The sequence below is a fragment of the Lampetra fluviatilis genome, chromosome 43 (genome assembly GCF_964198595.1).
Source record: "Lampetra fluviatilis chromosome 43, kcLamFluv1.1, whole genome shotgun sequence".
NCBI lineage: Eukaryota > Metazoa > Chordata > Hyperoartia > Petromyzontiformes > Petromyzontidae > Lampetra > Lampetra fluviatilis.
This window is the reverse complement of record NC_136317.1, coordinates 5,862,166-5,868,940: the sequence shown is the minus strand read 5'-3', so window position 1 is coordinate 5,868,940 and position 6,775 is coordinate 5,862,166.

The following is a 6,775-nucleotide window of genomic DNA, read 5'->3' as shown; positions in this document are numbered from 1 at the left end:
TCCCTCTCGGATCGTCACATCCGACCCGCCCATTTACGCCCGCATTACAAAAGTGTAAAATTTTGGAAAAAAATTTTCACGAACATTAATTGTCACGCACAACGAGTCTGTGTGGAAAATGTCAGCTCCATTGGATCACGGGAAGTGGGTTAAAAACGACCGAAAGATTTGCACGCTCCTAAGCAAGCAAGCAAGTGAACTTAATATAAAGGATTTAAAAACTTACGCTCGCGTGCCAAGATTCGATTCTTTGAATCGCGCAAAGGAATTGATGGTTGTAGATTTCTTTAGAATCGGCCTATTCTCGTTTAATCGATACCACAAACACCAGATATCGATTCTCGCCAGTCCTGTATGTGGGTTGACGCCACACACTTCATGGTCATTTACCCCCTCCCCCACCCCCCAAAATACAAAAAGTCTATTTTCATACTTTTTACATTGTGTACAGTCCGGAAGCTACCGACATGCCAAATTTCAAGTTTGTTGCATGTCGGGAAGTATGCTAAATATTTCGAACAGACACACATTAACAAATGTCCTTTTTATATATAAGACTAGCGGCAAGTACCCGGCGTTGCCCGGGCGAAAAAGGCAGACACACACACAAATGGACTCACACACACAGACATCGACCCACACACATAGAAACACATCGACTTACACGCACACACACACATATGGACTCACACACAGACATCGACTTTAGACACACACGTGTAGTTACACACGCAAATCGACTCACACATACATACATAGACTCAACAACAACAACCGCCATTCACCACTAAGTGGCAGTGACGTCAGCACAACGCTTGTGCCAGGATATGTGCATCTTGAGGCCACGTGAAGTGTCGAACGCCCGCTGGCAGGAGGTCACGGGGCAGACCCAGATGCCATGGTCGACTGACTGAGACGACTGGCTGATGCACCACCTGTGCCCCCTACCGTGCCAACTTGCTGTGCTTTAGCCACCCGGCACTCCGCTCATTGTTGTGAGCGTCGCTCCTCCGCCCTCCATTGTTGTTGGAGGGCGACTGTCTCCAACTGCCCAGTAGCGTCCTTCACGAGCCTCCTCCACAGAGGCCGATCTTGACACCGCTGGTACCAGTCATCGGCAAGTCCACTCAGTTCCACGTCCTTCTGTACCACATCACTCCATCTCTTCTCTAGCCCGTGCCGCACCCGTTTAGCCACCTCGATCCGGCCGAACAAAAGCTATTTAGGCATGCGGTGGCTGGGCATGCATGCTACATGACCCAGCCAACGCAGACTTGCCTGCCGGAGGAGCTCACCGATGGGACTTTGTCCACATCTTTCAAGAATTTGTGAGCTCCTCACACAATCCAGCCTGGTTAACCCCAGGATGGATCGTAGGCAGGCCATCCTAAATGTTTCTAACTGTATCGGCCTCGCTGTGCGCTGCATTGCACCGCTAGCTGAGTAGTTAACCTCGCGTCCAATAAACCCTCAGAGCCAGGATGAACATCCGACTCCAAACGTCATTTATTGAATTGAACGAGGTAAAACTGGTAAGAAAACAGCACAGATGCAGCATCTGTTAATACCCGGAAACACCAACACAATGAATGAACACCACAGCATCATACCATTGTCTTAGATAACATGTTTCTCAACAATGGATCCTGGATGGACCAGGCACCTACATTACCACTGAATAGCTATACAAGAGCATAAGCTACTGTGTTACATAAAGGCACATCATGTAATCATCACACTGCACCCCAGATGTACAGTACTACACATAACACTGCACTATGAATGAGACATTTTGTCGTCCTTGCTCTCAAGATCGCAATATAGTTACTTGGGTACAAGTTTGACTCGACTTATTCGATTACAGGTAACAGTCACAACAAGGCAAGTTGCAGGCTTCATTGTTAACTAGGCCTCGTATTTTATCATAACAATTTAACAGCATTATAAAGGCATTTACATAATTATAACGGTCATTCTAACATTATAACAGCATTGCCAATATTATAAGAACATAAACGAACTTACAGACAATGCTTCTTAAAGTCCCACAATGGACAATTGCAGCTGGCTTCACTGGGACGCGATGTGTGCCGCCATCTTGAATTATGTGTGTAATGGCCGATGCCCGCGTGGTTGAGCGGGAATCTTAAATCGCAACTTCCTGGTCACGTGACCAAACTTAGCATCAAAAACAGGAAATTCCTGTGTACATACGCCCCACATCTGCCGTGAGGAAAGACACCTGCCGTGAGGCAGAACACTAACCGGCGAAGATGTTCCAATAGGGGGGTCCAAGTTTTGCAAGCGTAGAGAAGGGAGGGAATGACCGTGGCCGAAAAGACCTGAAGCTTCGTGCTGAGTGATAGACCAGGTAGCTTCCACACAGCGTTACTCAACCGATGAAAAGATAATGCCACTCAACTGATTCGGAGTGAGACCTCTGCTGTTAAACAGGAGCTGGTCATAAGCACACTGCCAAGGTATGGGAAACTCTGCACTCTCTCCACAAATGGCCCATCACCAATTGGGAGTTGTGAGGGTGGAGTGTCCGATGGTACATAGACTCACACACACATTGACCTACACACACATATGGACTTACAAAGACAGACATATCGACTAAGACACACACACAGGGACTTACATACACACATGGACCCACGTACACACATCGACTTACAGACACACATCGACTCACACACACATACAAAGACTCACACACACACATATGAATTTACACACACCTATCGACGCATACACACACATGGATTCTGACACATACACACATTGCCATACACACATCGACTGACACACAGACTCCCACACAAACATACATGGATTCACACACGCACATAGAGCCACACACACATGGACTGACATACACACATGGACTTACGCACACACACACACATGTACGTACAGACACACACATATGGACTCACACGCACACATGTACCAAAACACACACACAGAAAGAAATGGACTTACACTGACTTGCATGGAGCGACGCATACTCAGCGACTAACACACACGCACACGGACTGACACAAACACACAGACATATCGACTCACACACACATTGACTCTGACACACAGACACATGGACTCACACACACACACGTTGACTCACACACACAGACACATCGACTTACACACATCGCCGCAGACACGCACATCGACCCACACGCACACATGGACTTAGACGCAGGCATTATTAATGTGAAAAGAATTAACTTAATAGAAAAATAGAAGTTGTCTACACACACCACGCGCACACATTGACTAACACACACATCGACTTACGCACACATACATCGACGGTATGCACTATAACTACAGCAGTGCATAGCGACTGTGGTGGTACCTTATTTCACTACAGCAGTGCACACGAACTGTGGTGGTACCTGCTTAAACTACATCAGTGCAAACCGACTGTGGTAGTTCCTGGTATCACGACGGCAGTGCCTAGTGACTGGTGTAATCTGCTATCACAAAGGCAATGCATACTGACAGTGGTGGTACCTGGTATCACCAGAGCAGTGCATACTGACTGTGGTGGTACGTGCTTTCACTACACCAGTGCATAGTGAATGTGGTGGTACCTGCTATTAATACAGCAGTGCATACTGTGGTGCAACCTGCTCTCAGTACAGCTGTGCATACTGACTGGTGGTAGCTGGTATGATTACAGCAGTGCATACAGTGGTGGTACCTGCTTTAACTACTGCAGTGCATACGGATTCTGGTACCTGCTTTGATTACAGCAGTGCATAGTGACTGTGGTGGTCGCTGCTATGATTACAGCAGTGCATACTGTGGTGGTACCTGCTTTCACTACAGCAGTGCATACCGACTGTGGGGGTGCCTGCTATCACTACAGCAGTGCATACTGACTTTGGTGGTACCTGCTATGATTACAGCAGAGCATACTGTGTTGGTACCTGCTAGCACTACAGTAGTATATGCTGGCTGTATCGCAGTATATATGCAATCTATAGCACAAAGTAGTAAGCAGACAGAATGCCGTGGTGAGGCCTAGTCCCGTGCAGAGCCCCCGGCCTCGCGTCGATTTGCCAGCCCGCCGAGGTGTCACGTTGGCAGGCTGGGGGCTGGGCTGCTCCCCCTGGCCACGCAACAATAATGGCATGTAAGTGCTATCATAATAAAATGTAGGGGCTCTATAGCAATTTCAGGACACATTGGGGTATCATTGGGATGGGTTGGGGAGAAGAGGACATCACACTGTGAAGAATTAACGTGTTTGGTGTGTTTTTGCTGCATGTGTGCATTGCTAGGGGCAACCCATGTGAGCAGTGCAAAGTGTAATTAGATAAATGCTTATAAGACTAATTTTGTGACTTACGTCTGATATAAATGCATATAATACAACAGTGTTCAACTTACCTTGGGCGATGGTGCGTGTGGATTGCTAGGGGGCAACAGTGGGCATTGTGCGTAAGTGCAGCTGGTTGCGTTGTCACCCAGCGCGGGGTGAAGGGAAATAATTAAAGAAATCATCAACGAATTTAATATGTTATAAAAAAAAATCGCCAAGAAACGCTAATTTTACTCATTTAAAGGTGACGGACGTGAAAAAGGAAGAGCCTATTCCCACCTCGGGGCTTTGGGCATGCTAGCTGGCAATTTTTTTCTAAGTTAACCCCAGCCAGATCTCTCGCAAGCGCACGTGCGGAGACTTATACATAAGAAGAAGAAAGACTAGCAGGCAGAGGTGGGACAAAGTCATTGTTATGCAAGTCCAAGTCGAGTCGCAAGTCATCAAATTCATGACTCGAGTCTGACTCGAGTCCAAGTCACATGACTCGAGTCCACATCTCATAGGTGGGACAAAGTCATTGTTATGCAAGTCCAAGTCGAGTCGCAAGTCATCAAATTCATGACTCGAGTCTGACTCGAGTCCAAGTCACATGACTCGAGTCCACACCTCTGCTAGCAGGTGTACACGTTCTTCGCATGGAAATTCATAGTTTAGTCCATCACAGATTTGACGTCACCGCTCACTTGCCGTGCAATAGATTTCCATTATTGCGCCCCCCCCCCCCCAAATACAACAGTCTGTTTTTATACTTTTTGCATTGTGTACAGTCTGGAAGATATCCACATGCCAAATTTCAAGTTTGTTGCATGTTGGGAAGTATGCTAAACATTTCGAACAGACACACATTCACAAATTTCCCTTTTATATTTGTATATAGTCAGCATGTACTACTGTAGTGATAGCAGGTACCACCACAGTCAGTATGCACTGCTGTAATCATAGCAGGTACCATAACAGCAGTATGCACTACTGTAATCATAGCAGGTACCACCACAGTCGGTATACACTGCTGTAGTGAAAGCAGTTACCACCACAGTCAGTATGCACTGCTGTAGTGATAACAGGTATCACCGCAATCGGTATGCATTGCTATAGTGAAATCAGGTACCACCACAGTCGGCATGCACTGCTGTAAGCATAGCAGGTATCACCACAGTCAGTATGTACTACTGTATTCATAGCAGGTACCACCACAGTCAGTATGCACTGCTGTATTCATAGCAGGTACCACCACAGTCAGTATGCACTGCTGTAATCAGAGCAGGTACCACCAGTCAGTATGCACTGCTGTAATCATAGCAGGTACCACCACAGTCAGTATGCACTGCTCTAGTGATAGTAGATACTGCTATCGAGTTGGTAGATACTGCTATATAGAGTTAGTAGATACAAAAACAGTCAGTATATACCACTACGGTCAGTAAATACTACTATACAGTCAGTAGCTACTACTGGCTCAGTAGATACTACCGTACAGTCAGTAGATACAACTCCAAAGTCAATCGATACTACTTACTCTGTTGTATGTAGGGTGTGTAGGTATATATACCTACGCGAGGGTAAATATGTTTTTTGAGGGGGGTGGTCGACAATTTTCGGAAACCTTTTATATCAACTATTTGGACTTTTGCAAGACTCTTATAATTATGTTGGTGGAGAAATGGACAAACGGCCCACCGTGCTTTCACAAATCCCTCACAAGCGCGCGCGGAGACTTTTATATATAAAGAAAAGATAATACAGTATAGTTGTTTTGCTTGTTTACACATCACACCGGCCACACGGACTCTTTTTTGTTCTTTCTGGGAGTGATTTTTTGTTGTTTTTGAGCAGCTTTGCGTTTATTGCAACAAAACCCTGGACCAGTTTCGACGTTCAATGTCTCATCAGTGGAGTCGGGCTTGCTTAAAAACCAATTCTGGCCAACTGGCAGGTTCAACTTGCAATATTCCTTAATGACCTACACTGTCCTCTTACATGTTTGTTTCGTGTTTCTTTTGTTATTTCTGTGATCATCCGCAAAATAAATCTAAATCAACTTCCAGATGTTGTTTTTATTTTTGATGGGGGGGGGGGTTAGATCGCGTGAATATGAATGTGTCGTTAAACCCGCCACCATTTAGTTACTGCTCAAGCACACGGGCCCGTTGTTGGAGAGTAGACCCACACAGCCTTTACAATCCGAGTACGACGTTTCGCTGGTGATTACCACCACCGGGATGGTGGCGGCTTTAACGACGCATTTATTTTCACGCGATCTAACCCACAATAATACAACAAAAACTACTTTATTATGGAGTAGCTTTACTACCCGGCTTCCACCAGGACTTGGATTCACCACGCCCGGTCGCCTTTGTCTCCCCAGTGGCGATGTTCACACACCACAACCGTTACTCAGTTGAGGCTGAGTCAACCTAGGGGAGGCCCAGGACCAGT